Here is a 26,322-nt window from a genome sequence, read left to right on the forward strand (position 1 = left end):
TCATTCTATTCAAATTCACAGCCTGGAAGGGGAGGGAGGGGGACAAACAAGAGTTTAGCCTAGGTCACATGACTTCCAGGGACCAGGGGAGGAAATGCCCATTGTGAGGTAGGGTCTCTCCTGCCACCAGTACTCACACAATGGGTGAATCCCTTAAATAGGAAGGTGGTTTGGATGCCTTTCAGACAAAAGAGGCCTAACAAAGACTCCCCATGGCAAAGGCCCACAACACAGTCAGGTTTCTCTTATTATTGTTATAATATTTAAATGATGTTTAGAATCTATCCCCTACTGTAATGGTGGATTTTGACTAAAGATCACAGCACATTCTAACACCCTCGTGTATCAGAGAGCAGATCCAAGTGCAGCAGTCACGGTAAGCTGCTCTCAGGACGTCAAGCTATTCTGGGAGCCCCTAACTCTTAACCCTTTATAGTGTGGCTTTGTGCTGTCAAAGAAATTTGTTCTGCTGTTGTTGGATCTCAGAAAGGATTATGCTGACATTGTAAAGAAATTTTACCTGTCAAGTGATCGAGAAGTGATGAACCAATCAGATTTCTCTACCACACACTTGAGTGATGGCCCTTGCTGAAGTATAGGAGGTGTTGCTCTACAATATGGGAAGTTTTCAGTTCATTTTAAGGAGGAGGAGAATTTTGTCTCCTTTAAACTGCGTGTTCTGTTGGAATGAAGACCAATCTGAAAAAGATCCACTTACCCTTAAAACATTGTCTTAATTACTGTTCTATTGCTGTGACAAAGCACATGACCAAGGAGACAACTTATAAGAGAATATGTTTAATTAGTGGCTTACAATTTCAGAGGGTTGGAGTCCATAATTGCTGGGGAAAAGCGATGGTGGCATGAGCATCTGAGAGCTTATTTCTTGATCATTAAGTAGGAGGCAGAGAGAACCAACTCAAAAATGTCTTTTAAAACCATAAAGCCCACTCCCAGAGACACACCTCCTCCAACAAGGCTACATCTCATAACCCTTCTCAAAGAGTTCCATCAAATGGGCACCAAGTAGTCAAACATATGCATCCATGGGGCCATTCAAATGCAGACCACCACAGAAATGAAAAACTTCTCAGGGAGTGATGGATTTCCCCCTCTTTAATTGATAAGTTACCATCTACGAAATATCTTTATTTACTAAATTAATCCTTACCCTTAACTTCTTTTCTAAAGTAATAATGTGTTACCTGAGAATTATTATGTTTTGTATTCTCCCTTATTAGCTGAAGAAGATTGGTCTAGAGACCCCTCAAATATCAAAACACAATGTGTGGTATCTGCCTACATTTTACACACACACACACACACACACACACACACACACACACACACACACTAATGCTGGAGCATGAGCCCATGGCCTTGTGATAGGCAAGCACTGTACCATTGAGCTATACCTTTAACCCTCCGTATTTGGAGACAGAGTCTTGCTTTGTAGCCCAAGCTGGCCTGGACCCACTGTGTAAGCTAGGCTGGTCTGGAACTTGAGATCCTATGTATGGCTTCTGCCCCCCTGTCAGGATGTAAGGATGCACCACACACCTAGCATCTACCATATGCTTTAAAATCATCTACTTGTAATACCCAATGCAATATAAATGCTATGTAAGTAGTTAATGTATTGTTTAGGGAATAATGACAAGAGGGAAGTCTATCCATGTTTGTTGTGACCCATTTTCTTGCTAATTGTTTTTCATCCCTAGCTTGTTGAGTCTCTAGATTCTGAGCTGGAGCATATGGAAAACTGATCTTATTGTCTGTGCAAGGGCTAGAATTTGAGTCAGAGTCCTCTTTCCTCTATTATTTGTGTGTGTGTGTGTGTGTGTGTGTGTAGGACTTTACACATGTTACACAGCTGTTTTGTGGGGGTCTGGTGTGTTTGTTATTTTGACTTGAGAAAATCTGGATGTAGAGATGCCCATTGCTGCTGTTACCAGGTCTCTTACTCCAAGCAGAGGTGCCCTGGTCAAGATGTGTTTGCTGGACAGCACTGTGGCCCAGAGAGAGCCTCAGGTAGCCAGCAGAACAGCTTGTGTTTGTTGCGGTTTGCTTTGTTATGGAAACACCACCTCTCCCTTAGGTGACTAACCCTGGATGCCATAGTTCTTAGTGACATTCTTCAGACTCTTTAGTGTATGTTTTTCTAGGTTGTCTATATGCATACCAGTGCTCAGAGATTAAGGTCCTCTGAAGAAGTACTTGGGGACATGTTTGTCTCAGCTTATTGAATTTGGTTTAGAAGTACTCAGTTAAGCTAAATACTAAGTAAACATTTTGTGAGTTCTGAGTCTTAGGAAGATCATGTAGGTTGTGACTATTGTAACTAAAGGCCTCTATTCTTCTTGTGTTCATCATTTCCATTTGTTTCTCACTATAAAGATAACACTTATGAGGCCAGGGACATAGCTCAGTGACTCTGTGCTTGCTTAGTGTGCGTAGTACCCCTGGTTCCATGCCCAACACTGGAAATAGAAAAACAAGGAAGAAGGATATTGCTGTTGCTGGCATGACCTATTTGCACACCTAACAAAGAACACATTCCTTACTTGAGTAGCTGGTGAGCTTAAAGTATTGAAACAGAAGAGGAAGGATAGATTTTGAAAAATCTTCCAGCTTGGTGAGTGCTCAAGTTTGTTAATTGGCTCTGCATACTTCACAACTCCATAATTACAGCTCCTAGTGACAGCCAGCTTGTCATTGTGGGACCACCACTGCATTGGCAAAACAGATTGTATGTCTTTGCTTTCCTGTCCTTGTGTAAGCCTTGCCTGAGGCCATTTTGTCCCCTTTCCTTCTTATTCCAAGTGTCTCTTGATGAATCTGCCTTCTGAATGGTTCCTATTGCTTGGTTACACTCCCTTGTTTTTCCTCTCTTGGTGTTATGGTTGCTCTTCCCACTCTTCCTTGTAGTCCTTTCTGGCTAATCTCTTTATAGCACATCAACATAATATTTGGGAAATATCAGAATGATGCCATAGCTCAGCTTGTGTGTACTCTAATGACACAGAAGAATCTGTTGTTACAGCGCTGCCGCAACAAGGAAAGTTACACCGTACAACAGAGCTCACGTGGGAGGCTTATTGCCAAGTGGGGAAGGGAGAGGGCGGCAGAAGAGGCCTCTGGGACTAGAGCCGCAGAAAAGAGAGGGAGACATGGGAGGGGTATGGGGATATGGTGCATGTTCACGAGCCTAATGGCATATTATGTCAGGACCCTTAGGGCTGGCCAATATAGGTGCCTGAGTAATAACAAGCGCATGTGCACAAGAGGTGCTCTTAGAGGCTACCGTTGAAGGCCCTAAGAGTGAGCCAGTGTAATGCCTGAATGCTAACACCTGTTGTGTTTCATTCTTGTTGACTGGCCATCATTCCTTACAGTTTTATTGACTGCCACATGTCAGATGTCATAGGTGGAGAAATACAGTGAGAAGAGAGTTCATAGTTTCCCAGACACGAAGTGAGAAAGAGAAGCCGTAATTGCAGTTGTAACCTTTGGGAGTCTTGCATGGGAGCTTATTCTTGTTAGCAATGAGACATGGCAAAGGGCCCTTGCTGTCAATCATGGAAATGATAACATAACACTGAAAATAGTGTTTATGGAAATGGAACTTGTCTTCTGCTTACTCATCAGCGGGATTATAGATCTCCTGATGCTTTATTCAAGCAAGAAGCCATGTAATTACTTCATTTTTTTTCTAAGCATGATTAGGGGCTCTTGATCCCCACGATCACTAGGTAGCTGATAATAACAAAAGGATTCCACCTTGATATTGGTGGTCTGGGGCAGGGGTAGAAACAGTTCCTTCAGACTTTGTATATTCAGCCAGTTAATAAAACACTTAGCCTTTCCTCTATTTGCCTTCCTCCTGGGCTCCTTTCCAGGATGGTGTCTGCACATATGGGGAAGGCGGGTGTGGGCATGGTGATCTCTGGTTTCCTGCTACCCCGCCATGGGTTCCTCCATCCTTGCTGGAGTTGGGTGGTAAGACTCACTTTCAGCCTCGTCAGAGCCCGGCTGCTGTCTGAGCCGACCTTGCTTATACTTCACCAACTCCTGCGGTCATCTTTCCGGATCCCTGAGCGTTGCTGTCATGCCTTCCACTCATCTGTGGTCTGATGGTCATCCCTGTCACCTGTGCAGTCCTCAGGGCCACCATTCAGCAGGACCCGCTATTTGTTGATGCCTTACTGGGCGTATTTCTGGTGGGCTTCTGGCACTCTCCATACTTGAGTCTCACTTGAGATGTTAGAGATAATTTTGCAAGGATGAGGTGGGATAGGCAGGGGTGAGGAAGTGGAATAGGGGGTTGAGGGCCTAACGGACAGAGACTGAGGACATGGATGGAGCTGGAAGGGAATGGCTCTTTAGAGACTTGGAGGAATACACAAGGAGGGCTCCTGCAGTTGGACCAGGACCCCAGAGTCAGCTTTCTGATGTTTAGACTTTTCCCTACTCACGACTCCTCCTCACAAAAGGCAGATACTTATGTGTAAGTATCTCTCAAAGTCGAAGTCCACAGACAACATGGAGTGCATAGCTACCCCAGCACCAGGGCGTCTGTGTGTTGTCTTTTTAGTGGTGCTGTGGGCTCTGAGCCTTTGGGGGACCCAGACCCATTTCTGTCAGAGCAGCAGCTTTCTCCTACCGGGAGAGGCTCTGCTTTGTTCCACTTGTCATTCTTTTTTCAGACTGAAATGGGAGATCTCATGGCCGTAATTCCTGTTCTAGTGCGTTCTGGGAATCTGGAGACCAGGAGACCGCTGAATCTGAACTTTGCCCTGCATTTTTCCTGTTGGACTTGAGGGAGCAGTCAGTCCCCAGGGCTGCCTTCTCTGGTGTTCCTGCTCTGGTGACCATGGGGATTGCATGGTATGAACGTCCATGCTGGGCCACTATGGACATACTTTGTTGGCCATCTCTCTTCTATTGTTTTCCTGAGTCACTGTTTATACCTCGGCCCTCCTGTGGGCTGGGAAACCTGGCTACTCAAGGAGATGTGGTCCACAGATCCCACTGAGTAATCAAGGCAGGAAGACCTGGATTCCACAGCACATAGATCTGCTCTACTCCCAGTGACTGGAGAGCTCATTTCCTCCAGTTTCTCCTTTCCAAGTCTCCCTGAATTCCGTGCAACATGGCCCTCTCTTGACTTAATGTCCTTTGTTGTTGTTGTTGCTGCCTGGTGGTGGTGAGATTTTTTTTTTTTGATAACCATTAAATCCAATTAGTTTTGCCTATATGTAAATGAGTGCGGGACTATCCTTGGGAACTTGGGAAATCTGTTAGAGGTTACACATAAAACAACATGATTATTCCTCCCCCAGTACCTGCCAATTACCAATAGCTCCGAATTAGGAGATGGGGCTGGAATGGCTCCACCTCCACCTGTGTCTGAGTTTTTGCTAAGTTGACCTTGTCTGAATGACCCTAGCTGGTAGGAGTTCATGAGGGCGGTCGCCGCCATGTCAAACCAGAAGACAGAGTTTCAAAGAACTCCTTGACATCATCTTACTTTTGATTTCACGTTAGAATCCCTTAAGAATTCACTTAAAGATTGACTTCATTGTAAAGCTGTGCCCTTTGCTTGGGAACTGTCTGTGGACTGTGTTCCCACCTGTCTCTATCTTTCTGTCAGAGATGCCCTTGGTATATAAAGGCTTGGCTGTGGTTCCCGTCATAAACCTGGGGCTGGACATGTCTTAACCCGGAAAATTCTCTACAGGCCAAGGCACACAGCCTGTTATCACATAATTATATGTGGAAGCCCGTCAAATAATGGCTTTTGTTGGTATTCACTACTAATTGACAGATTATTCCTCAGTAGCTCACGTACATGACTCCAGGGACATCAAAGCTTGTCTCTAGCTCAACTCTCCATTTAGGAGACTGCAGAAATGATTCATGGCGACTCTGTAACAAAAACTCTCTAGAAGGAAGGGAAAGAGGAAAAGAGATGAAAAAGTGTTCTTGAATTTCCCCAATGCCCCATGATACCATGTTGACTGTATGTAAACCTTTTATATAATTCTTGACTTACTCAGAATGTATGGCTTCTTCCTTTTAAGGCCCAGAGCTATTATAAATGGCACATGTCATGTAGCCCAGGCTAGCTTCCGATTTGCTAAGAGGCTGCCTCTGGTCTTGAACTCCTTTAAGGCACTCAGAAGCTATAAATGGCTTGTGTAAAGTTAACAGCTGCTTAAGTGACACCTTGGGACTGAGGAGCATAGGACACATAAAGGATTGTGTGTCTGAGTAGAAGAATATGCCCCAGCACGCACGGTTTGTAGCCCAAAGGAGTCTCCACATCATCATGTCTCTTTCTTTATTACCCCCCTCTCCCAGCTTTCCCCCTATGCTCTGTTTATCTTTTAGGGAGACTGTCTTTGCTTTAAGTAGAACATGAAGATACCAGCTATAAATTGCCTTTCTCCTATTTATTGTTGGGCATTTCGTTACTGGTGTAAACTTACAGGTGGTACTTACTAGTTTGACCTCTAGAAAACCCCATTGAGAATCAAGCAGATGTCTAGTTTTCAATAGATCGTTATTCAGAATTTCAGAAGAAATGAAGATATGCACCAGGTGCATATGCGTGGGGTGGCAAGGTATATCTTTATTCATAAATATTAGCAAATATGGCTAAGGGTTAGAGTAGCCATTCTTTGGTGGTCTGATTGTTTTTGTATAAGTTTTATGTATTTTTCTCTGTGTGTGCACACACATAGGCAAATGCACGTGGAGGCCTGAAGTTGATGATGGGTGTCTTCATCACTTGTGGTCCACCTTGTTTTCTGAGACAGAGTCTCTCCCTGAACCCAGAGACCCCCCGATTCAGCTAGGCTGGCTGCCAAGCTCCACAGATCTGCCCATCTCTACCTCCTCAGTGCTGGGATTATGGACACCATATCACCCAAGTTTTTATTTAGGTGATGAGTATCTGAACTCAGGTCCTCAACAAGCTTTCTCAACAAGCCCTCTACAAACTGAGCTGCCCCACTCCCAGCCCCAGGTAACATGGTTTAAATTAGAGTAGTATACCCCAATCCCCACTATTAAGTGTAGGTTTTCCTCCCTGCTTCCCTCCATTTGTTCCTCCATCCCTTCTCTATCCATCCATCCATCTATCTATCTATCTATCTATCTATCTATCTATCTATCTATCTATCTAATCTATCTATCTGTCATCTATCATCTATCTATCTATCTATCTATCTATCTATCTATCTATCTGTCATCTATCATCTCTCTCTCTCTCTGTTTGTCTGTCTGTCTATCTATCTATCTATCTATCTATCTATCTATCTATCTATCTATCTATCTATCGTTTTCTTTGGTTTTTGAGGCAGGGTGCAAAATAGCACAATCTGACCTTTTCCTCTGTGCTTAGCCAAGGCTAGCCTTCAACTCCTTCAGCTCTGATTACTGCTTCTACCTACCAATACTGAGACTATGGGTGTGACCCTATGCCCAGCTGAAATGTAAATAGTCTTACTAAAGCTTTAAAAATAATTTAATTTAATTGACTGATGTGTTCTTTTTCAAGAGTATCTGTTTGTTAGGCAGCCTTTCAGCTGTGAAATAATCCTTCTGCATGCTGTGAATTTGTATAGCTCTCATTGCTTAATAATAAGGCTGATTTAACCTATAGCCAGGCAGAACAAGGCTAGGTAGGAAAGCCAAATGGAGACATAGAGAGGAAGAAGGGTGATGCCAGGGAGAGATGCAAGCCAGTCGCCAGGGAAGCAAGATGCTAGAGGACAGGTAAAGCCACGAGCCATGTGGCTAAATATAAATGAATAGAAATGGGTCAATTTAAATTGTAATAGCTAGTTAATAAAAAGCCTGAGAATAGGCCAAACATTTGTAATTAATATAAGCTTTTGTGTGATTATTTGGACCAGGCAGTTTGGACAGAAAAGCCCTCCTTCGTTTACATGTACAGACAGATGGTATTGTGCACTTTCTGCTCAGTCATTTCTCCTGCACCTGTCAAGGCTCTCGCTAGAAAACGGGTCCTGTGCTTTCCACTGGGAGAAGGAGGTGTTTCTCTAGAAAAATACCTCTTGCTTTATCCAAACTACTTTCTACATTTGTAGTCTCAGTATGACTTTATAATTCTGACAAGGATTCAATTATGGCCTCTTTGTATGTGCTTTCAAATGAAGAAGAAGAAGCTGATAGAACCAGTTCCCCTGTTTGGGTCAAGAGAAGGGTCCTTGCTCCCAAATCTGTTTAGAACAGTTCTCAACCTGTGGGTCACAACCCCTTTGGAGGTTAATGAGACCATCAGAAAACACAGATATTTACGTTGCTGTTAATAAAAGTAGCAAAGTTACGGTTATGAAGTAGCGACGAAAATAATCTTATGGTTGGGGTTACCACAACAAGAAGACTGTATTAAAGAGTTGCAGTGTTCGGAGGGTTGAGAATCATTAATTTGGGAGGAGGAGCTGTTTGAATCTCCACCATCTGGCAGACACACTTTTATAATACCATAAAGGCATGGAGAGTAACATAGGTCTGCAGTGAGATGGACCAAAGCAGCCTGGTGACCACTCAGTCTCGCATGAGTTCATACATAAATGCTTTGGTAGAAGCAGAGGGGAACTGGCAATGTTAGGAAGGCCGGAGCCCTGGCTCCCATAGGGATTCTGGAGCTTGTATTTGGGGGCTGACAGTGAACATCTTCAGTCAGTGGTCCTCATCTTCAGGACTTCCTCTCTAGCCCTGTGAGATCCCCTCTTGGCAATCAGTGACCTATTGAGGTTTGACACCAAGCCTTGTGTAATGCACACATTCCTATTAAAAATCCTCATATCAGGCTGGCATGGTGGCAGTGCACACCTTTAATCCCAGTGCTCGGGAGGGAGAGGCAGGCAGATCTCTGTGAGTTTGAAGCCAGCCTGGCTCTAAAGGACAGGCTCTAAAGCTACACAGAGCAACCCTGTCTCAAACCAACCAACCAACCAACCAATCAACCAATCAACCTAACAAACAAAAATCCTCATATCTGTGTTCCAGTCCATCACAACCCTGTGCCTACTCTATAATACTCATATAACCTTTTTAAAGAAATCACCCCAGCTCTTTTCCATAGGAAAATTTTGGAAAAGAATTTCATAGACCCTAAAATAATCTGGTTGGGAATATACCTTTAGTTCTAAAGGGTGATTATTTGTAAAAGGCAAATTCATTAGTGTACAACTTACATATAATACAATTTACCCTTTTAGTATATAGTTCTGTGATCTGACAAATGCTTACTGTCCTGTGGTCAGCACTACCATCAGATGTAGACCATATCCATAATCCCCCAAGATTCAGGGCCACTCCTTCTCTAACCCTGCTCCCACAACCATTAATCTGTTTTCTTCTTGAAGCAGATCTTCAAGAAAAAGAACTTTCCAGAGGTCATATCAGCAGAATCATGTATTGTGTGGTCATTAAAGCTTCATTTTAACAATGCAGTGTGTTGGACATACATGAGGTGGCTACACATTTTAGTACTCTGCTCCTGAGGATTCTAGGTAGCATGGCACTGTGCAAAGGAACTACAGTTTAGTCACTGGAGAGTGCTGGGGACATCTGCAGTTGCTGGTGATTAGGGTTGGAGCTGCTATCCTCATTCACAGGCTGTGCGCTAATCTAAGAATACACAGTGCTCCATGCCTAAAGAAATGCCTGTAAGTATGGTGTGCTGGATTGTAAGATAAGTGCATAGTTACTGAAGTCAATCGGTAGGGGCTAGAGAGATGGTTCAGTAGTTACAAGCATTTGCCATTCTTGCAAAGGACCCAGGTTCGATTCCCAGCACCCACATGGTGACTCAAAACCATCCTTAATTCCACTTCTAGATCAGACATCTTCTTCTGGCCTCCACATGCACCAGGCATGCTGGCGGTGCACATACGCGTAAGCAGGCAAAGCATTCACACACACAAAATGAGACCAAATTGAAAAAGGCCAACTGGTATATTTATTTTAGATTTTTGTGGTTTTATTTTTATTCTAATTATACATGTGATGCATAGACAGTATAGACAACTAGAAAAACACAGAAAATTACCAAGAAGCCTGCAGCGGTTCTCAACCTTCCTAATGCTTTGAACCTTTAATGTTGTGGTGAACCCCAATCATAAAATTATTTTAGTTGCTACTTCATAATTGTAATTTTGCTACTGTTATGAATTGTGATGTAAGTATCTCTGTTTTCTGATGGTCTTAGGAGACCCGCAGGTTGAGAATCACTGCTTTAAAGAAGCGAATCACATACATTTTTCATTTTCATTTTGTGACATCCGACTATAACAAAATAGTTGCTATTTACCTATTTTGTGATATATTTTTCACCACATAAGTGTTGTTCTATGTCATTAAATGTAATCATTTTTAATGTCTTCATAATATCTACATTTGAGTTTAATGATAGGAAACTCCTAAGGCAAGGTCCCAAGGATGAGATGTCTCTCTGTACAGAGATTAGCATTCCTTGGTTGCGGCTCTTTGCATATGCCCAGCTGTAAACAGCTTTCTGTTTTGTGAAGTTTTTTTTTTTTTTTTGGTTTTTCGAGACAGGGTTTCTCTGCAGCTTTTTTTTTTTTTTTTTTTTAGAGCCTGTCCTGGAACTAGCTCTTGTAGACCAGGCTGGCCTCGAACTCACAGAGATCTGCCTGCCTCTGCCTCCCGAGTGCTGGGATTAAAGGCGTGCGCCACCACTGCCCGGCTGTTTTGTGAAGTTTTTGAGGGCCAGTTATGGTTAATATTTCCCATTGTCTTGTGAGAAATATGTTTTAATGGTGAGGCCATGGATAATACCAAAATGCTGATATACTGGGCATTATTCTTTCTCCTTGTATAAATATAATGAGTCTCAACAGTTCTTTACATGGTGAATATAATTTTTTTTCTATATTTGTATAAGCAAATCTATTATTATTTTTTATGTGATGAAATTAAAGTTAGAGATTGTTATAAATAATCTCCGGCATTGCTAATTCAGGGGCTGTCTCTATGGAAGTAGAGAGTTCGTAGCTATCAGGAAGCTAGCTGCTCTGGGGGCTTGGAGTATGTTCATGCGCATGCCTGGTATAAAGAGGTGCACCTGAGGTGTGTTTTCCTGACTCGGTCAAGGACCACCTGACCAGATTTGGTGAGGCAAGGAGGAGCAGAGCAAGGCTCTGGGAACACAAAGACTCGGCTGCCATTTTGGCTGCTTGGGGATTCTTCCTCCAGTTTTCAACTTCAAGACAAATAGTGCACAAGAAAGCAGAACAAAGAAAGCCCCTCCCAGTGTGTGCTTTTTCTCCCATCAGGACTGAGTGTGTTTGCAAAGACCAGGCCCATGAAAAGAACGTGCGTGCGTGTGTGTGTGTGTGTGTGTGTGTGTGTGTGTGTGCGCGCGTCAGTCTGTCTGTCTGTGGTGTGATGTGATGTGATGTGTTTACTCTAGGGAAAACTTGAAGTTTCTTTGGATGTGCTAAACTCTGAACATCCTGTCTATCAGGTGTACTTAGCCAACTTTTCATATAGATTCATACAGTTGCTCTCTGGCCTGTGGATGCATCTTACCTAAACCAACCGATAACAGTTACAACTTTGGTTTTCTTTTAAAATAGCTGATGCTAGGGCCTGGAGCTGTTCTGTGGTTAAGATAGCTGCTCTTTCACAGCACCTGAAATGAGATCTCAGGATGTCAGGGTGGGGGTGGGGGAGGCTCACAATCATCTGTAATGCTGCTTCAAGAGATTTGATGCCCTTTTCTGGCCTCCGTGGGCACCTGTGGTTACATGCCCAAGCCCTGTCACCTGCCCACATACACATAAGTTTTTTAATCTAAAAACTACAACAGAGTTGATCAGGACTTGATGTGATTTTTTTTTAATTTTAAAATCATTTAATTATTTTATATATATTGGTATTCTGACTACATGTCTGTTTGTACATCACATGTGTACTTGGTGTCTCTGAAGAGACCAGAAGAGGGTATCAGATCCCCTAGAACTGCATTACAGATGCCAACCACTGTGTGGGTGCTGGGAATTGAACTTCTAGTCCTCTGGAAGAGCAGCCAGTGCTTTTCACAGTTGAGCCGTCTCTCCAGTCCTTGGCTGTTGTTGTTGTTGTTGTTGTTGTTGTGAAAGCATTTAATGAGCCTCTGGAACATGCCGTCCAGCTTGCTGGGAAAAGGAGGGAACCTAATGGAAACCAATCTGCTTACTCACTGGCAGATTAGTTTTGTGTGGCTGTGTAGCAGCATGGTGTGGGATCCATTTACCAAGCTCATTGGAGGTTGCTAGGAATGGGGCCAGCAAAAATTCGATGCTAAGCGTGTCTTAAAGCAACTGTATTCTGTCAGTTTTTCCAGTTTCTAAAGAAATGAGAGAAAGATGTGTTTTATTGAAGGTCTAGTTTTAGTGCTTTTTAAGTAAATTGGGCATTGAAAAAAAACAAGTAACGTCACCAGCCTTTTAAAGCTGTCCTGGGTGCCTGCAGCCCGCTGTTGTTTGCCCTCGGTTTTGAGTGGTTTAATCTAAACACATTAAGTCCCTGCATGGAGAGCATCTGGGTCTGAAAATGAAAGCAGCACAAGGAGTCAGTGTTTGCATTCAAAGCGAAAGTATGCAGAGAGCCTCCGAATGGGTCTGAGTGTTCCGAAGGACATTTGGCATTTAGAACTTTGGAGATGCATGGTTTTTAATTTCTAAAATAAACACAATAAAGGCAATTGTTTTGGAAATCTAACAAAGCAACAACCTTGTTCATTAGAGTTTGGTGTGGGCTTCATTTTTTCTAATGTTTTAATGTTATTTAATTGTTTTATATGAATGGATGTTTTGCCTTCATGTCTGATCTGTGCACTGTGTGTGTGTCTGGTGACTGCAGAGGTCAGAAGACAGCGTCAGAGCCCTTAGAACTATATAATGGATGGTTGTGAGCCACCATGTGGGTGCTGGGAATTGAACCCTGGGTCCTCTGGAAGGGCAGCCTATGGTCCTTGTTTAAAATTCACCATTTACTATTGTTTCCTTGCAAAGTTTTAAAAATGACTATGTTGTCATGTCTGCAGCCTTCCTAGCATCATATTAGAGGGTCTGGGTAGCTGTGGTGATTTGAATGAGAAATGTCTCTCATAGTCTTGGGCACTGGAACTTGCTTTTGAGGTGGTGTACTGTTGGGAGGTTTAGGTGGTGCAGCCTTGTTGGAGGAAGTATATCACTGGGGCATTTGAAGCTCTGTGCTTTGAGTTTTCTGCTCTTTCTGCCACCCCTGCTGCTCACTGCTATGGTTCCCCACCATGACGGTGCCATGGTTCTTCACCAAGATGGTGTCATGGTTCCCCACCAGGATGGTGCCATGGTTTCCCAACATGATGGTGCCATGTTTCCCTACCAAAATGGAGCCATGATTCCCCACCATGATGGTGCCATAGTTCTTCACCATGACAGTGCCATGTTTCTCCACCATGATAGAGTCTTGTTTCCCAACCATGATGGTGCCATGGTTTCCCAACATGATGGTGCCATGGTTTCCCAACATGATGGTGCTATGCTTCCCCACCAGGATGGTGCCATGGTTCCCCACCATGATGGGCTTTTATCTCTCTGGAACAATAAGCCAAAATAAATTATTTCTCATCTATGTTGCTTTGGTCTCGGTGTTTGCTCACAGCAACAGAAGGGCAACCATGTCGTTTGGTATAGCTGGGAAGGAGAAACTGTATTAGTCTGTATGAAAAACAGCCCCCCCCAAAGCCAGGTCTATGGAGATAGGAAAATCTCTTTTTGGAGACAAAAATAGAGGAAAAAAAATGATCTACATGGGTAATTTGTCTCCTTGGCTAGAATTTGAGGCAGTTGTGAAAAGATCTGTTGTGGTCACTTTCTCTGTGAGCTTTCATGAGTCCCCACATATCAGCAGGAACAGAAAGGCGCTCTTGCTCAGCGCGGGACAGCATTGCCTGCACCATGGACTGCTGGGTGCAGGAACTCCCTCTGACAACGGGGAAAATGCAGTCTTTTCTCCTTAAGCATGGCTGTGGTAAAGGAAGAGTCTATGTTTAGCCAGTTGAAGTTATTATGAAACAATTTTTAATTGCTAGTATTTCCATTTTTATTGTCAACTTGATACAACCTTGAGCCACCTGGAAAGAGGAACTTCCATTGAAGAACTGCCTCAATCAGACTGACCTGAAGCCATGTTTGATTGATGATTGATGTGAGAGGGCCCATCCCACTGTGGCAGGTGAGCCTGGGCTGTATAACAAAACAGAGAGCGAGGCAGTAAGTAGCGCTCCTCCATGGTTTCTGTTTGGGCTCCTGGCTTGACTCCAAGCTAATGATAGATTGTGACATGGGAGTGTAAATCAAATAAATCGTTTCCTCCCAAGTTGCTTTTGGTCATTGTGTTTGTCCCAGCAACGGAAAGCAAACTGAAACAAATACTAATAATTTTAATTGCTTCAAACCCCCCCCCCAATAATTCTTTCCTTTGGTTCCAGTTCTGACCCCCAAGGCATTGTGTAGTAACTGCTCTGCCCTTGACAGAGTCCCTCAAAAGTTTGTGGAGTACTTTCATATCCTCCCACAAGTGTTTCTGGCCAGCAGGAGCCCCAGCTTCAAAGTGTGGGTTTGCTCCTGCTCAGTGCGGTAGGAAAGGCCATTGTCACCTTCCCTGATCACAGGCTGTCTTGCAGGGACATAGCTTAGTCTGGGCAGCTGCATCTTATTTGCATTTAGACTCTCCCTTCCACAGTAGCCGTGTCTAGCTGGACCTCTTCCATTCCCTGCCATGCTGCTGAGGTGGGGCCCCAGCACAGAACTCTTACTGATAGTGAAGTTCATCTTGGTATCGACCCGACCAACTTCGTTTTGAATCTTGGTTCTGTCAGAACTGCCCCTCCCAACCTTGTTTCTGCCACTGGCACATTTGGTAGGAACATCTGGGCCTTCACTGAGGCTGTGGGCAACACTGAGCACAGCACAGGGCCCCCTTGTTGTTCGGAAGGTTTTCCAGTCCTAAGATAATCACCTCTTTGTTTTAGCACAGTACGATAAGGAAATGGGCTAGCGGTTGATTAAATCAGTGGTCTCAATTGGTGGCTTTTCACCAATTGCAGTGCCTAGACAGATTTCAGAGCAACTCCTTTACTTTGGAAATTTGAAATTCAACTTTTCTTCCAAGCCAGGAGATAGCTAGATAATTTCTTTTTCTCGTCTTCCTTTCTTTTCTTTCTTTAGACAGAGTCTCACTTTATAGCCTTAGCTGCAATCCTCCTGCCTCTAACTTGGTAGTATTGAGATTAAATCTATTATTGACAACTACTTGTTGGCAGTAATTTAAGGGACATAGCTCAGTTGGTGGAGTGCTTGCTGTCCTTTCTCAAGGCTCTGGGTTTGCTCACCAATGTGGCATAAAACCATAAAACGGGGTAGGTGACACACTCCTGTAATCCTAGCCTTTGGGAGGTGGGAACAGAGGATCAGAAGCACAAAGCAGCCTCAACTATGTAGGGAATCTGAGACTAGCCTGGACTTAATGAGGCCAATAAAATGCTTTAAAAGATATATTAGAATTATTGAGACTAGTACAGACTATAATATAATAAAAGTCCATTGCATTTACTGCCTATGGTGAAGCCAGGCTGAGAGGCCATTGGGCACAACGCTAAGGAATGCTTTTAGCCACGGAGAACTGAACAACACCCTGTGCTGAGCACAGCAGCCATCGTGCTGAGTGAGAACCCTGGCAAGGCCACCCGATGATGGTGCCGCCAGATAGCCCTGGCTTGAGCATGGCTTTCAGTCCTGCTGCTTTCCGTGGCTGTTCTTTCTGCCGCCTCCTTGGTGTTCAAGAAAGACCAGGGATGATGTGGGATAATTGACCACAGGTATGTGACCTTGCTTCCCAAGATGGAATGAACATCTGGCGCCGGCATTTTGACACTTTTTTTTTTTAAATTTGTAGCTCACAGAACAGTTAAGGATAAGGAAAATAAAGATAAGTAGGAAATCAGGTAATGACAGATATCCTAGATACTGTGGTGAGCCCCATGACTGTTCCTGTATGCAGAGTGAGGTCTTGGTTAATTTTTAGGGGTTTGAAGAGTGTGGGAGGTCACCAACCTGCATCAGTGAGTCTCTCTAAGGGCTTGGGCATGAGACATCCAGAGACTCCCTGGCTCAGCCTCCTGACAAGCTGCAGTGCCTTGAACAAACTGTCCTAGGGATGTCTACCTCAGTTTCCTCATTTATCAAGCAGATTATACACATCTACCTCAGAGGATAGGATGGGGGTGTCAAGCTGAAGCAGGTGGCGTGGGTGATCTGTGCTGGCCTGCTCACGAAGATGCTGTCTGTGGAGAGAGTGCTGACCTTGTCTTCAAGACTGTGTCCCCTGGACGGAAGGAAGTCTGTCTGTCTTGCCGCCATGGGAAGCAGTCAGGCTGCAGTGCTCACCTGTGCTCACTGGTCCTATGTTTAGGATGAAGACTAAGAAATACCCAGTCTGTAGAAATCTAGGTTTCTCGTTTCTAAAAGATGACCCTCCATCTCTTTGTTCTTCATTGTAGTGTCTCCTCTTGTTTCCGTGCATGAGATGAGCTAAGTTTCTTATTTATTTAGGCGCTGACCATGTTCTGAGGATGGGGCTGCTGTTTTGTTTGGTGTTATAGAGGCAGGCATTCCCTTTCCCTGATAAGATGTCCAAAATATAGTAAGTAGTTATTTTCCCCCCCAAATTATCCAGACTATTTTTGTCAGCTCGAGAAAACAGTTTCAGGCCTTTCAATTTTTTTTCTTTTGGTGAGGGGACTTTAAATACTCATGAGCTGTTGACACACACACTGACGATAGTTTTAATCTTGAAACAGGAGTCTGCCTGAGCGGCGATAGACCTGAATTTGAATCCCAGCTGTGACCTAATTTACGCTGAGTCTCACTTTCCTCATTTGAAAAGTAGGAATAATAGAAAATACTGTGGAGTGCCGTGAGGGTGGTGTGTGTACCCAACAGGGGTGCCCAGTGCTAGCCAGTGACTTTATAACTTAATCTTGGTTGAGGATCATTTTTGCTGAGGTCCTGGGAGAAACACAAAGCACGAATAGCCATATTATTTGTAGTTTATAGATTATGGCTTAAGGTTCTGCTTATAAGTTTTATTTTTAAAATTGAAAAAAATCTTTCTGTATTTATTTAGTGTGCATGAGTATTTGCATGTGTGTATCTCTGTGTACCACATGTTTGCCTGGTGCCCACAGAGGTGAGAAGAGGGAGTTAGATTCCCTGGAACTGGAGTTATAGATGGAGGGGAGCCAATGTGTGGGAGCTGGGAATGGAACCCAAGTCCTCTGTGAGAGCAATTAGTGCTCTTAACCACTGAGCCGTCTTTGCAGCCTTTGTTTGTAGGGTTTTAAAGTGAAATTTAATGAAGTCTCAGTTTGACCTCAAATCCAGCTTTCTGCTACATACTATTCTGTCCCGGGCAGACATGTTGTCGGTGTCTCCTTCACAAAGCGCTGGTTGAACTAAAAATGCCTGTCACCTTGTTAGGACATGATCTCGAAGTCTGGGAGAATGACTGACAGGTTGACTGTTGGCTAGATAGGCAGGCAGGTGAGGAGGTAGAGGCCTGCATCCCACCTTGCTGGATTCCATGGCTACGCTTCCTCTGTAGGTGCCTTTGAAGCAAGATGACGGGAAAGTAACCCAGCAGACCGCTGATGGATAATAGAGGCAAAATACAGCTGACTCTGTTACAACAGCCTGACACAGGAGCAACTTACTCAAAAATGACTTTGCTTAAGATCTATTTAGTTAGATATTTCATATTTCTTTTTCTAAAGTTTGTGTTGAGTCTTTAGTCAAACCATTGAAAACACTCCTCTCAGCTGAACTGCTGTTTTTTTTTATAATGACCATACAATCTGCTTTTTTTCTCTCTCTCTCTTTCTCTGCTTTTGGTATTAAAATCAAACCAAACAAAACCACCTAAATCTCTTATCCGGAAATGTATAAAGCCTGGCAAGGAGACTCCATTTTAGCAACTGCGTACTCAACAAAATTTAGCACATTGGGTTTCAACGGGAATGCCTTAATTTCTGTAATTATTTGGAACGTGTTTACATTGATGCAAAGAAGACGTGCATGCTTTCCTTGTGTGGGCAGAAGTCTGGGAGTTGCAGTCTGGAAGGAGTGTAACTCTGGTTAAACAAACGTCAGAGTGTCCGTCTGTTTGGAAAGGACTTCAGGGGTCACTGTGGTGGAAGGACATCTACAAGGAGATCTTCCCGATCCAAGCAGCTTGTTTGGGGGATGTGTGTTGGCTTAGCTGTGGAAGAATGTTTTCAAGAGGAATGGGTCTTGGGTAATATCTAGAGTTCATTTGCATTTAAGGAAATAATTGGGAGCCTTAGTATAGTCAGACTCAACAGGCATCGGAGGAGACTTTAAGAAGAAACTCATAGTTATTACAATTGCATGATCAGTAGGTTATTATTTAAATCATCAGTTTTGAAGGAGTATGGGGCGTATGGAATGAGATTTGTCTTGCTTTCTGGTAGTTATAAAGTTATAAAACCATAGACCTCAGAAAAACTTATTCTACTTGTGTTGGAATTTGGGTAGTTTCAAGGCATACAGGCTGGAGTGATGGCTAATCTTGATGGTCAATATCTCAGGATTTGTAATCACCATGGACATGAATCCCTGGGTATGTCTGTGAAGGATTTTCCACCTCACGTTGATTGAGGTGAGAAGACCCACCCCATATGTGGCACCATCCTGTCTGCAAGCAAGCTTTCTTGTCAGACTTTCTTTGGACTCCAGCCCCCAAATAGTGACATGGAGACACTATTAGCTGTGAAAACCTGGCCTTAGCTTAGGCTTGTTTCCGACTAGCTCTTATAACTTAAATCAACCTATTGCTATTAACCTATATTTTGCCATGTGGCTCTTTACCTCTCTTTAGTACCATGCATCCATCTTGCTGGTGAAATCTGCACACCTAGATTCATTTCCTGAGTTCCTCTCTCTACCTGGAAGTCCTTTCTAACCTCTCCTGCCCAGTTATTGGCCATTCAGCTCTTTATTAAACCAACCACAATGACATATCTTTACACAGTGTACAAATATCCTGCAACACCATCTCATGGGTTGAGGCATTCATTGCTTTCCACTTCCTGACTGTGGTGGATACAGTGTGACGAGATACTCCGTGTTCTTGCAGACTTAACGTCCCTGCCATGATTGACTGTATCCCTTGGAACTGTAAACCAAAATAAACCTTTCTTTCCTTAAGTTGCTTTGATAAGGTATTTAGTTGTGGCAATGAGAAGAACACTAATATAAGCAGGCAGCGATAATTTTGTCTATAGTCACAGAAATAGCTCTTATCCAGAGGAATGGCAGCTTTCCTTTATAATATAAATAACTTTTTATTGATGAGGCTGCTTTAGTCAGTTACCCTTACTCCCATGTTAAGGGATTCTTATGGCAGTACAACCTCTGATGCTGTATTTGGGGTAAATATACTTGGAGTAAGAGGGGTGGAGGAGGGGAGAGGGGAATATGATTTTGAAAAGTTTTCTTGGCGGAAAGATGTTACTTAACCAGTATTTCCAACATGAGTCATCAGTCACCATTTTTTTTTTGACTCTTCTCATGGTTCTTTGGGTGTGTTTTGTTTTAGAGTAAATTCTTCACATTTGATTCAACTTGGCTTGGGATGTGATTAGCTCACACTGCCATGCCTACTCTGTCTTAGATGTTCTGGGGGCTTCACACATGTGATGAGAGCTTATGGCAGACATAAAGCTCACAATCAGACCAGTCCTTTCTTTTCTTGGACCCTCGCCTATAAAATACCTCCCAGCCACAGCTTGGTGCTAGAGATGCACAGGCCTGAATACCCATGGTTTTCCATACTTTTCTTTCCTAGCACTGGTTGAAATAATGAAGGCACATTGGGAACTTAGAGCCACAAGATGGCAGGAACCTGGGTCCTGAACCACTACTTGGAGCAGTTACCCAAACAAAATTTGTGTGGGGGACTGTTATATGTGGTGTTATTATGATACCAACAGCTTTTTTGGGGGGTGTCTCTGTAAACAGCAGCTGTGTCACCTTCTTGGTGATCTCACTGTCGCTGAGTTCAAGGAGTACCTCACTCCTTCCATTTTGTTTCCATGTTTGGGCAGCCCTTGATGTTCCAAAAGATTTTCCTTCTTTGCTGCCCATTTTTATATCTGTCCCTTTCATGCCATTCATATTACTTTCCCTCCTGAGTAAACCCCCCACACACCTTGCCATGTGAGCTCAGCCTTCATGCCTGACTCTGAGAACTCCCCGGGAATGACCCAACTTAAAGTGGCTCTTGATCAATGGACCTCATCATTCTGATTGTTTCAAAAACTATTTTTAGATTGACAGTAAAATTGAGCAGAAGGAACAGAGATTTTCACATGTTCTCTCCCTTCACACATGTGTGGCTTTTCCCATTACCAACACCCTTCACCAGAGTGGCACACATGTTGCACATGAACAGTTATGTAGACAATCACCAGGTCCATTAGGTTCTCTCTTGGTGCTGTGCTTCTTCTGGGCTTGAACTGGAATGCAGTGACACCTGTCTACCTTTGCTCCACAAAGCACAGTGATAGCTAATGTTCATTGCTGACTTGACTGGATTTGAAATCACTTCAAAGATGCACCTCCATGTGCCTGCAAATGCATTCCCTGAAGAGGGAAGGCCCCCTAGTGCTGGTGGTGCCATCCCGTGGGCTGAGTACAAAGGACAAAGGGAGCTAAGTTCCAGCATGCATCTCTCTCTGCTTCTTGGCCGTGGGTGTAGATGTAACCAGCATGCATCTCTCTCTGCTTTCCAGCTGTGGGTGTAGACATGACCAGCTGATCCCAATGTCTGCTGTCGTGCCTTTCCTTCCACGATGCACACTACCCTCAGACAATGCCCAAATGAACCCTTTCTTGCTGAGGTTGGTTTATTTTTCTGTTGGGCATTTTGGCACAGCATCAAACAAAATAACTAATACAATGGCTTGCTTATTCACAATGTCCCTGCTTACTACGCCCTGGGAGCCACTAATCTCCCTCCCCCATTTCCATAGTTTTGTTTTTCCCAGATTGCCATATATTTGAAGCATACAGAATGTAGTCTTTTAAGATTAAGGTGGGTACAGGGGACTCCTGTGGTGGCCATTGCTATTCTTATGGGCACTGAGCAACTTCAGATAACAAATATGGTATTTTCACATCGAGGTTCCACATTTTTCATATTTGATATTGAAACCATATCTAATATGACCTTTTATTCCTGGGTTTACTTTAGTAATGTCTGCATCACAGAGACCCTGACAATGTTTTGGTGTCTTCAGTAGGCATCTGTCATGGAATGGTTTGTAAACCATCTTAGGTTGTATGTCCCTGTTGATTATCTGTAGCTGACATTAGAAAATCTTAATCTTGTTAATCCCAATTGTCACAGCTGGAGTTAGAGGATGCGTACAGCTATTTCCATGTTTAAGTTAAAATGCTACCTGACCCACATGGTCATTAAGTCATTGGATGCTGTCAGTGGTTGCTGGTAAAAGCCACTGGAGGGGTTACTCTCTCGGCCCACTTACCATCTTCCTTTAAGAATGACACGAAGGGCCCCAAGTTCTAAGCCCACCCTAGCGTCAGATCCCTGCAGTCACCTGTTTGGCTTCTAGAAAATGCTGCTGCCTGCTCTGGTGACTGTGGGAGCTGCTGTCGTCTGGGAGGAGCAGAGCCGGACACCAATGTGGTCCAGAAAAGAGCTGCATCAGCCCGTCTCAGCAGAGAGACTCACAGAAGCCACCTCAGGGATATGCAGACCGTGCTCTGTATGGATGCCCCTCATCCCCTGCCTGTAAGATGTACTGGTTTCCCCAAATTTAACTTTGCCCTCTCATGGTTTGTTTTCAACAAAACAATCAGAATGGTCCTTTCAATGCCACATCTTGTTACTTTTCTGCCCCAGCTGGACTGGTCAGCCAAGTCCTTTGGATGGCCTCTGATTGTCTCTGACCCTGCCTCCTGCTCCTCCTGTGACTATTAGCAACTTTCCTCCTGTGCCTCACACACTGGAGTTCTCGTTACCACAGGGCCTTGCACTTGTTGGCCTTGTGGCTTCATGTGCTTCTTCATGTGGCTCTGTCTCAGAGGCTCTTTCCTGCTGTCCAGAGCTCTGATCTCCTTACCCAGGGGTCCCTTCCTCAATGCTTGCCCAGTTGCCAGATGTATAATTATGTAATTATTGTCTCTGTCTCCCCTCTGGAAGAGTTTGATGAGGGCGGGTTCTTTATTTTAGCCAAAACACCTAGTATATTCTCTGTATGTCTTGAGTACAAACGGATAAATAAAGACATTCAGTGCTGCTGCATGAGAGAATCCTGAGCCATTTTATTTACCTCTGGTGTCTTTAGGTTTCACAACGATCACTGAGGAAACGGAAGGATTATTCTTAATCGCTTAGCTCCCTTTGTCTATGGCTACAGCTGCTACTCTTGCCTTTCAGGACCTTATGCTGAAGTACAGAGGAGGGGTGGACCCTAATTTACTTTAGCCAGAAGACACCATGGGGGAGGCCAAGATTTTGCATCTCTGTAGCAGGTCTATGTTTTTTCTGGCTTAGAGCCCTCAAATAGTTGACCTGACGGGGGGAGAAAAAAGAGGCGGAGGGCAGATCAAGAGTGCAAAAATGAGAACAAGAACGAGAATGTACTAAACAAGGGGCAGGAAAAGACAAGGCTGGCAAAAGCTGCTTCTGAATGGCCAAGCCAGCTGACTCTGCCTGGATGGGATAGGGAATAAGCCAAGCTCTTCAGGTGGGCCGGTCTCTCCAAAAGCTGCCCCTCCCCACCTGTCGTCTAGCACGGGGAGAGACAGACTTAGCCGTGTGAAGATATGCGGTTGGTTGGGAAGGAGGGCTTTGTAAAGTCCCCTCACTTGCCACTACCAGGAAAAGATACACTGCAAAGTGCCCTTTTTTGCCCTCAGTTTCTGATTTGTTGACTCCCAAGCAGAGGTCCATTTCCTCCCTGATCTCCCTCCTTGCTCCTTAGGAAGATTTCCGGGCTGTTGTCCAGGGCAGGCTGCGTACTTCTCTCCTTCATTTTCATTAATCGGCGCATTCTCCAGCGCCAGATTTTGATTCCATTCCTTGTTGGCTGTCTTTTCCGGCTCCTCCTCCCTTCGACACTGTCACCTGTCTGCTGTTTACTCTTTCTTTCCCTCTGCCCGGGAGCAGAGTTCTTCCGGCTTCCCTGCACCGTGCGAAGGGCGGGGCTGAGGACCCTCTGGATGCTCCGCCCAGCTGCCGCCTCCTTTCTCCTGGCAAAGACTTCCTGTTTTCCATACTGGGAAAGGGAGAGGGGCAAACTTTTACCTGCTTGTGCTTTCGTTCAGAAGGGGAGATCAAGAATAGTGCTTGCTTTTAGTCCAGGTGTGCGCCATTGGGAAGAGGAGCTTGACAGAGGGTTATTGACTCTCTCTCTCTCTCTCTCTCTCTCTCTCTCTCTCTCTCTCTCTCTCTCTCTCTCTCTCTCCCTCCGTCCCTCCGTCCCTCCCTCCCTCCCTCCCTCCCTCCTTCCCCCTCCTCCTCCTCTTCCTTCTATAAAAGGTCTCCCCAGTGCTGGGGACTCATTTGGGGGTCAGAGGTTGGCACTGTTCTGGGAGCTGGAACCCAGTGTTCTTATGGATCTTCAGCATTACCTATAAGCTAAGGACTTGGGTCCACACAAGCTTTGTTTGTACTTTCGGAATCCATGGTTCTGTTGCTGAGGATGGTCAGGGTCTTTGCCTTGCCTTGGGTGTTCCTTCGCAGGGTCTCGAGTGCTCTTAGGAATAGCCTGCACCGCGGTATGTGTATACATTGTGCATTTGTGTGAAGGACAGAAGAGCGTGTTCTGGTTTCGTTGCTACCCAGATGAGAGGGGCCAAAAGCACTGTTTGTTGCTCTTACATTCCCAGGAGGGTGTGCTCCTGTGGAACACAGGGCCGCAGTAATCTGCTCCTAAAGAGACACCTTTGGTGGTTATAACACTGCTCTTTGCCCAGGACAGATCAATTTACAGAGACTAAGGTTCTTTGTGTTCTGCGTCTTGGTTTAGATTTGGTATGTTTAAAGCTGTCAGCCCAACTACCCTGACCACCAGACAGCAATTGGTTTGATATGAACCCACAGTCCTCAAATGTTAACTAGTAAGCATGCATGGTTGCTGTCTGCGTTGACGTGACTCTAAAGTGTGGGACCTCACAGTCTTTTATTGTGCAGTAATTGTCAAACCATTGGAGTTATGAATTATAGAAAGAGTGTGGGGAGACTCTTTCGTAGGCCATTTGTGACGCTGGTCACTGATAGGGTGTTGTTTTCCATTGGCGAATGCAGTGTCTGGAGCAGAGGGGCCTAAAGATCTGAAAGAGGTGATGAGGAACTTTCATAGAGAACTGTTTTCCCCAGAGGATTATGGGGAACTTCAAAATATAAACCTCAGCAGAATTTACAATTACAATTTTATTCTTTAATTTTAAATTCATTACATGTGTCAACTCAACTGAGCCTGGCAGTTTGGAGCCTCCCTGAGGGGGTCTTAAAATTTGGTTGGTAATCCACTAAAGCAAATAGCAGTCTTTCAAGATTTAATTCCAAAAAGAATAAGAAATGCATGTCCAAAATGAAATTTGAATGGTGTTTTTGTAAATTCCCAATACCCTTCCATTAGAGCCACGGGGTTCTGCTGATGTGCTTGGAAACCACCAGTGAGCTAAACGTTAACTGAATTAGGCGTCTGCCCAAGAGCAAGAGCTTGGGGAGGAATGGATTGGAACGAAGCGCCCTCAGTTATCCAGTGAAGCAATTCATCTGTAATTCTGCAGCAGATGGCGTGGGCTCTGGGCTCGCAGGACTGGAGATGGCGTAGCACTGTTGTCTTGTAGAGCACACAGATAAGCAGAACAGAAAAACAGCAGGAGCCCCAGAAGTGTCCTGTCTCCGGGGAATGTTCATTCCCCGACGTTGAAGCCTGACAGTTCTACACATCTCTGTTCCTCACAAGGCTCTCACCGAGCTGAACTCTGTCCCTAACCTTCCCCTCATTGTTCTGGGCTTTCCCCAGGGACTTGCAGAACACATTTAATTCCTCGTCGTCGGCATGGCAGACCCTCAGATATTTACAGTGCGACTGTTTACCCAGGAGTCTGCTCTTCTCTGACAAAACAGCTCCAGTTCCTTCAATTGTTCTTCCTGTGACAGCATGCCTTTTGCATCTCTTTGGCATCTTGGTCGCTTTCCTCTAAACATGTGGCTGGTCTTGTCTGTTTATATGCTGAAGCCTTCCCTGGCTAGGGGTGTCTGACAGGGTAGATCACAGCTGGACTGTACTCATTCCTAGAGGAATTTCTGGGTTTCCCCCGTTCTAGACAGAAGTAGCATTTTATGTCTCTCAAGACTGACTCATGCTAATTACTGACTAAAACCCCATCCTGTGTCCAGTTGTTAAACAGTGTTTTATTGTTGTGACTGATTATTTTGAGACCAAGTGGTTACTAAGAGAATTCAGGAATGGAGGTGTTGAGTTTTGTGGTTTGTTTTTTGTTTATGTTTTTGTCTTTTTTGAGATAGTATCTCAAACTGACCTCAAATTCACTGTGCAGCACAGGCTAGCCTCAATCTCACAGCAATCCTCCTGCCTCGGCCTCCTTAGTGTTGGGATTACAAGTGTGTGCTGCCGTGCCCATCTGGGAGAGGAGATGATAATTTCTGTTTTTTTTTCACACCCCACCCTCTATGTTTCTCACTGCCATGTGGGAGTCAAATAAGAGTTGGGTCTTTGCATCCATGAGTCTTATACTTTCATGTAATCTGTAAATTAGTCATTGCTTCTGAAGGCGAGGGATGCGGCTCAGAGGTAGAACCTTGATCTGGCATTCATGAGGCCTTGGGTTGGATCCTCAGCTCTAGAGTGGGAGAGATGGAGGCTGGGTCTGCTCTGGTCTTGCAGGCGATCTCTGCCTTGAATTATTTTTTGCTCATTTCTGCTGCTAGAGAAACAAAGGTCACTTCAGTTCCAGAGTGGCGAATCAGCCCCTCACTGATGAAGGTCACAATGACCCTTTGGTTTGCATGTTTGCACTTTTTGAATTGCTGAGTTTAACACGCAAGTGTGAATAGCGGATTGCTTTCCAAACATTAACATACATCTTTAATTTACTGTTATTGTTTCTGTTGATAAATGGTTAACTTTTTAAAATTTCAGTTTTATTTTAGATA

The sequence above is a fragment of the Arvicola amphibius genome, chromosome 3 (assembly GCF_903992535.2).
Source record: "Arvicola amphibius chromosome 3, mArvAmp1.2, whole genome shotgun sequence".
Taxonomy (NCBI): Eukaryota; Metazoa; Chordata; class Mammalia; order Rodentia; family Cricetidae; genus Arvicola; species Arvicola amphibius.